Below are 8,063 nucleotides of genomic sequence, written 5' to 3'. Positions count from 1 at the left end.
AGTTATATTTTCATTCGCCACATGATATGTGTTTTTCATGGAGCGTCATGTATGATATTAGTCTTTGCTTTTTAGTTTACCACAATCATCCTTGTTGTACACATCTTTTGGGAGAAGCCCACTTGATTGGAATTTATTAGAATACTCTATGTGCTTCACTTATATCTTTTGAGCTAGATAATTTTTGCTGTAGTGCTTCACTTATATCTTTTAAAGCACGGCGGTGGATTAATTTTGAAGAAATTGTTAATCTGTCATGCTTCACTTATATTATTTTGAGAGTCTCTTAGAACAGCATTGTATTTGCTATGGTTATAAAATTGGTCCTAGAATGATGGGCATCCAAGTTGGGTATAATAAAAACTATCATAGAAAGTAAATTGGATACTATGATCAATTTGATACTTGATAATTGTTTTGAGATATAAAGATGGTGATATCAGAGTCCTGCTAGTTGGGTAATTTTGAATTTAATGAATACTTGTGTTGAAGTTTGTGATTCCCGTAGCATGCACGTATGGTGAACCGCTTTGTGATGAAGTTGGAGCACAATTTTATTTATTGATTGTCTTCCTTATGAGTGGCGGTCGGGGACGAGTGATGTGATGGGGTTACGTACCTAGGGTAGGGTCATGGACCTGATCCAAGTAACTTACCCCAGGACATCCTTAGAAGAGGTCGCCTTCCAGTCGACCAACGAGGATTCACTCGACTGGCCTGAAAGACTCGACCACGAAGACTCACTCGACCACCAGGAGGTCAAGAGGCACTCTGCACTGCAACGGCCTGTAATCAAGTAGACTTTATGATAGTAAAGGCCTCTATGTGGGGTGTTACCAGTAACGCCCTAGACTTAACTCATCTTAAACCCTCTCCTACGTGGGCTGGCTGGGGTCCTGGCGCACTCTATATAAGCCACCCCCCTCCACAGGCAGAAGGGTTCGGCACCTTGTAATTCATACATTCATAATCCACTCGACCGCCTCCGGGCTCCGAGACGTAGGGCTGTTACTTCTTCCGAGAAGGGCCTGAACTCGTACATCCTTTGTGCTTACAACCTCTCCATAGCTAGGACCTTGCCTCTCCATACCTACCCCCACTCTACTGTCAGGCTTAGAACCACGACAGTTGGCGCCCACCGTGGGGCCGGTGTTTTAGCGATTTTGTGGAGAAGTTGCGATTCTTCCGAGTACTCTCATCATCGTGTCTGCTGGAGTTTTGGTCAAGGGTCAAGAGATCCGTCTCGGCACCCTCACCTTCATCGCCGACGACTCCGCATGGCTCCAGGAGGCTCCACTCGATGTAGACGCGCTCCCCGTCCGCGGTGCGACGCATTTTCGCGCATGTGTCCGCGGCGTTCTGCTGCGGCAACCATCGACCCAGTATCTGTCGGCTCCTCCATCGTCCACCCTCCCGGTCTCCCGCCAGCGCAAGCGCTCAGGCCGGTCGAGGCTTCAGCGATGGGTGAGTCACGCGGTGGCTCGCCAATCGGCCACTACACAAGTTGCGGCAATCGAGCCCAACGAATCTCTCTACAGCTTGTTCGATCAGTCGACTGGCTCCGGAGAGACTGCATCCGAGTGCGGAAGCAGTGATCCAGCGGCGGAAATCTTGATGGTCGACGGGCCCCACAGCCCTCCTGGCTTCGCCCGTGGTGGTGGAGCAGGTGACGGCGGCGACCCTGCACGAGACTACGAAGAGTACCAGCCCGAGCCACTCGACTCTCTGCAAAGAGAAGAGCTTCGCCGCAGGAACGAGGATCCCCTGCGTATTCCCATCGCAGGAGAAACCCCCGAGGCTCGTGCCTTGGAGGAGGCGCGTCTGGCCAATTTGGCCGAGCGCACTCGACTGGAGAACCTTCAGCGAGCACTCGACGAGCACGCGCGGCAACGAGTTCCCGACACCAGTCGACGTCAACTCTTCCAGCCGACTCAGGTATATCGAACCCCAATTCAGAATTTAGCAGCTGCGACCCGTATAGCAGAGTCCATTCAGCCTTCGCAGTCGGAAGCTGGCAGATGTTTGCTGCAAATCAGGGATCTGCTCCGGGCAGCAGGAGATCAGAATTCAGCTGTGTCTCAGTCGCGCAACAGAATTCACAGTCGATCTGTCACTGTGAATACGGTTCAGTCGGCTCACAGCCCCAGATCGCCTCCGCGGCGCGAAGGGCGTGAGAATCGGCGAGATCAATATGGCGACAGACTCGACCGAGATGATAGGCGTCGAGTGCCCTATTCCCCTCCGAGGGGTGGGTCTTACGCTCCTCGGCAGCCAGATGATAGGCGTCAGTACAGTACAGGGCGTAGGGTTCCAGTTGACCCCAGAGAGCCAGGCTTCGACGCGCGATCCATTATCGTGCAAGGGTTGGTCGACCGGAACAGAGCCCATCGAGGCGCTCTCGACAGAGGTGTACCCACGAGCAGTCGAGTACATGTTTCTGGTCCTGAATGTTTCAGCAGAGCTATCAGAGCCGCAGTTATCCCCCCCAATTTCAGGTTGGCAACAGGAGTCAGCAAGTTCACTGGTGAGTCTAAGCCTGAAACTTGGCTTGAAGACTACCGAGTGGCAGTTCAGATCGGTGGTGGGAACGACGAGGTGGCCATGAAGCATTTGCCCCTCATGTTGGAAGGTTCTGCCAGGGCATGGTTGACTCAATTACCTCCTAGCAGCATTTACACTTGGGAAGATCTGTCCCGAGTGTTCGTCAGAACGTTTGAAGGGACTTGCAAGCGACCAGCGGGATTGACAGAGTTGCAAGTCTGCGTGCAGAAAACTAATGAGACTCTCAGAGAGTATATTCAGAGGGGGATCACTTTGCACCACACTGTGGAAAATGTCTCTGATCATCAGGCAGTATGCGCCTTCAAAGACGGCGTCAAGAACAGAGAACTGAGTTTAAAATTTGGTCGAACCGGTGACATGACCTTGAGTCGGATGATGGAGATTGCTACCAAGTACGCCAACGGCGAAGAAGAAGACCGACTCCGAAGCGGCAAGCACAAGCCGAGTCAGTCGGAAAAAGGAAACACCAGTCGGAAACAGAAGCGGAAGGCTGAACCGGCAGCTCCTGGAGAGGCTCTAGCCGTGACTCAAGGAAAGTTTAAGGGGAAACCAAAAGGATCCTGGAACCCCAAGAAGGTAAAGGATAAAGAAGGGAACGACGTGATGGATATGCCGTGTCACATTCACACGAAGAAAGATGAAGAGGGGAATATCATTTACCCAAAGCACACCACTCGCCAATGTCGACTCCTGATCCAGCAGTTTCAGGGAAAACAGTCTAAGGACAAGGAGAAGGAGTCGGACAAGGCCGAAGACAAAGAGGACAGTGAGGGAGGATATCCGCATATCAACTCCACTCTGATGATCTTTGCAGATGTGGAAAGCAGAAGTCGACTGAAAGTGATTAACCGAGAGGTGAACATGGTTGCCCCAGCAAAGGCAAATTATCTGAAGTGGTCTCAAACACCCATCACATTCGACCAATCAGATCACCCGACTCATATTGCCACCCCCGGGAGGCAAGCTTTGGTGGTCGATCCAGTTGTCGAAGGCACTCGACTGACAAAGGTGCTGATGGATGGTGGAAGTGGGCTGAACTTATTGTATGCAGACACATTGAAAGGTATGGGCATTCCGATGTCCCGACTGAGCACTAGTAACATGAGCTTCCATGGAGTTATACCAGGGAAGAAGGCCGAGTCACTCGGCCAGATAGCTTTGGACATAGTGTTTGGTGATTCGAAGCATTTTCGCAAAGAAAAGTTGACGTTTGAGGTTGTGGATTTTCAAAGTGCATATCATGCCATTTTGGGGAGACCAGCCTATGCACGGTTCATGGCTCGACCATGTTACGTGTACCTCAAATTGAAGATGCCCGATCCCAAAGGTGTGATCACTGTCACCGGTGATAGGAAAAAGGCAGAGGAGTGCTTTCAGAAGGGCTCCAAGATTGCCGATTCCCAAGTGACAGCGGTCGAGTTCGAAGAATACAAGCAAAACGCAGATCCGAGTGACTTGCTGCGATCCAAGAAGCCCGCCACAGAGTCTGCATTCCAGTCGTCCGGTGAGACGAAGCCTGTTCACATTCACCCGACCGACCCCGAAGCAGCTCCGACCCGCATCTCCACAACACTCGACCCAAAATAGGAAGAAGCGCTCATCCAGTTCCTCCGTGAGAACTGGGACATTTTTGCATGGAAGCCCGCTGACATGCCAGGTGTTCCCAGGGGACTGGCTGAGCATCGCCTAAGAGTCGACTCGTCTGCAAAACCAGTCAAAGAGCATCTTCGGCGGTCCGCTGTCCAGAAGAGAAAGGCCATCGGTGAAGAAGTGGCTCGACTGTTGGCGGCAGGATTTATCCGAGAGATCTACCACTCCGAGTGGCTCGCTAATGTCGTCATGGTTCCTAAGAAGGACAAGTCGCTCCGAATGTGCATTGATTTCAAGCACATCAACCGGGCCTGCCCGAAAGATCACTTTCCTCTCCCTCGCATAGATCAAATTGTTGACTCGACCGCGGGATGCGAGAGGTTGTCTTTTTTAGATGCTTACTCCGGGTACCACCAGATCCGTCTGTACGGGCGCGATGAGGTAAAAACAGCTTTCATCACTCCATTCGGGTGCTTCTGCTATATCACCATGCCATTCGGCCTCAAGAATGCCGGAGCCACATTTATGCGAATGATTCAGAAGTGTCTACTCACCCAAATCAGTCGGAATGTGGAAGCTTATATGGATGATATTGTTGTCAAGTCACGAAAAGGTTCCGACCTGCTCGCTGACCTCGCCGAAACATTTGCCAACCTCAGAAGGTATGATATCAAGCTCAATCCATCAAAGTGCACATTTGGAGTTCCTGGTGGCAAGTTACTCGGTTTTCTCGTTTCCGAACGGGGAATCGACGCTAACCCAGAGAAGATTGGCGCTATTCTCCGAATGAAACGCCCTGTGCGAGTGCACGATGTCCAGAAGCTTACTGGATGCTTGGCCGCATTAAGTCGATTCATCTCACGACTCGGTGAAAAGGCACTGCCTCTTTACCGACTGATGAAGAAGGCTGACAAGTTCGGGTGGACTCCAGAAGCCGATGCAGCGTTTGCCGAGCTAAAAGCTCTGCTCTCCACCCAGCCGGTGCTTGCTGCTCCAATCAGCAAAGAGCCTCTGTTGCTCTACATCGCAGCCACAGGACAAGTCGTCAGTACTGTGCTAACGGTCGAGCGGGAAGAAGAAGGAAAAGCTCTCAAAGTTCAGCGCCCAGTGTATTATTTGTCTGAAGTCTTGACTCCATCCAAGCAGAGATATCCTCATTATCAGAAGCTTGTGTATGGAATATACATGACCACAAAGAAGGTTGCTCATTATTTCTCTGACCATTCCATCACAGTCGTCAGCGACGCTCCACTATCAGAGATTTTGCACAACAGAGATGCAACTGGTCGAGTGGCCAAATGGGCGATTGAACTTCTTCCCCTTGATATCAAGTTTGAGGCAAAGAAAGCCATTAAGTCCCAGGCGATAGCAGATTTCCTCGCCGAGTGGATTGAACAACAGCAGCCGACTGAAGTTCACTCGGAGCATTGGACCATGTTCTTCGATGGCTCTAAGATGTTGAATGGTTCCGGTGCTGGGGTTGTCCTGGTTTCCCCCAGAGGAGATAAGCTCAGATATGTGCTCCAGATTCACTTTGATTCCTCCAACAATGAGGCAGAATATGAGGCCCTCCTATATGGGTTGCGCATGGCCATTTCACTCGGCGTCCGTCGCCTAATGGTCTATGGCGACTCGGATTTAGTGGTCAATCAGGTGATGAAAGAGTGGGACATGAGAAGCCCAGCCATGACTGGATACTGCAGTGCAGTGAGGAAGCTGGAGAAGAAGTTCGAGGGGTTGGAGCTCCATCATATACCCCGACTGAAAAATCAAGCAGCTGATGATCTAGCAAAGATAGGTTCCAAGAGAGAAGCCATTCCGAGTGGTGTGTTCTTGGAGCATATACACACTCCGTCAGTCAAAGAAGATCCTTTCACCGAAGAAACTCCGCAGCCCAAGGGCGCCACAGATCCGACTGAAGATTGAAGTCCCAGCGGTGGTCGACTTGATCATGGAGGTTTTGGTGGTCATTCCCGACTGGACGATTCCGTATGTCGCATATATCTTGAGGAAAGAGCTTCCGGAGGATGAGGAAGAGGCTCGACATATCGTCCGTCGATCTAAGGCCTTTACCGTAATAAAAGGAGAATTATACAGAGAAAGCGCGACTGGAGTCGGTCAGAAGTGCATAACACCAGAGGAAGGTCGACTCATCCTCAATGATATTCACTCGGGGACCTGTGGTCATCATGCGTCCTCTCGGACCATCGTGGCCAAAGCATACCGAGCCGGATTTTACTGGCCCAAGGCGAATGAGATGGCAAAAGAGATAGTAGATAAGTGCGAGGGATGTCAGTTCTACTCGAATATGTCGCACAAGCCTGCGTCAGCTTTGAAGACCATCCCACTCGTCTGGCCTTTTGCAGTTTGGGGGCTGGACATGATCGGTCCTTTGAGAACAGGACGAAGTGGCTTCACGCATGTACTGGTGGCAGTCGACAAGTTCACCAAGTGGTTCGAGGCTAAACCAATCAAGAGCCTTGACACCGGTACTGCTGTTAGCTTCATCAGGGAACTAATATTCAGATATGGAGTCCCGCACAGCATCATTACGGATAATGGGTCGAACTTTGACTCAGAGGAATTCAGAGCTTTCTGCGACTCCCAGGGCACACGGGTCGACTACGCATCAGTCGCCCATCCGCAGTCGAATGGACAAGCAGAGCGAGCTAATGGACTGATTCTCAAAGGACTGAAGCCTCGACTGATGCGTGATCTCAAACACGCGGCTGGAGCTTGGGTCGACGAACTTCCATCTGTACTCTGGGGACTGCGGACCACGCCTAATCGGTCGACCGGAAGAACTCCATTCTTCTTGGCCTATGGAGCTGAAGCAGTCTTGCCAAGTGATCTTCTCCACAATGCTCCTCGAGTTGAAATCTACAACGAAGCAGAAGCTGAACAAGCGCGGCAGGACGCAGTCGACCTTTTAGAGGAAGAAAGGGAGATGGCTCTGATCCGGTCGACCATCTACCAACAAGATCTGCGGTGTTTCCACGCCCGAAATGTGAGAGGTCGAGCCTTCCAGGAAGGGGATTTGGTTCTCCGAGTGGATCAGCACAAACCACACAAGCTTGCTCATTCTTGGGAAGGCCCCTTCATCGTCACCAAGGTTCTCCACAACGGGGCGTACCGTCTTTACAACGTCGAGCATAATATCGACGAGCCCCGAGCTTGGAACGCGGAGCTACTCCGCCCGTTTTACACTTAAGCTTTATCACTCGGATGAGTTGCAATAAAGTACTTCTGTAGTTCATGGACCTCAAAATAATAAGTGTCATAGTTCCTCCATAATATCTGTCACTTTTTATTTTTTGTCCAATGAAATTCCCCTCAGTGGGTGACTTAGCTGCGAATCCGTTTCGCCTAAGTTTGTAAAAATCCTACAGAGTGGTGAGCCAGACTCCCACTCGGAGGCTTAGCCGCGAATCCGTTTCGCCTAAGTTATCAAAATCCTACCGAGTGGTGAGCCAGACTCCCACTCGGAGGCTTAGCTGCGAATCCGTTTCGCCTAAGTTATCAAAATCCTACCAAGTGGTAAGCCAGCCTTCCACTCGGAGGCTTAGCTGCAGCCTCGTGCTCGCCTAAGTTATAAAAATCCTACCGAGTAGAGAGCAACCCTCTCACTCGGGGGCTTAGCTGCAGCCCTGTGCTCGCCTAAGTTACAAAAATCCTACCGAGTGAAGAGCAATCCTCTCACTCGGAGGCTTAGCTGCAGCCTCGTGCTCGCCTAAGTTATCAAAATCCTACCGAGTGGTAAGCCAGCCTTCCACTCGGAGGCTTAGCTGCAGCCTCGTGCTCGCCTAAGTTATAAAAATCCTACCGAGTGAAGAGCAACCCTCTCACTCGGGGGCTTAGCTGCAGTCCAAGCACTCGCCTAAGTTGTGAAAATCCTACCGAGTGAAGAGCAA

Source organism: Triticum dicoccoides, chromosome 7B (genome assembly GCF_002162155.2).
Source record: "Triticum dicoccoides isolate Atlit2015 ecotype Zavitan chromosome 7B, WEW_v2.0, whole genome shotgun sequence".
Classification (NCBI taxonomy): Eukaryota; Viridiplantae; Streptophyta; class Magnoliopsida; order Poales; family Poaceae; genus Triticum; species Triticum dicoccoides.
The sequence above is the reverse complement of the archived record's forward strand: the minus strand, read 5'-3'. Positions refer to the sequence as shown.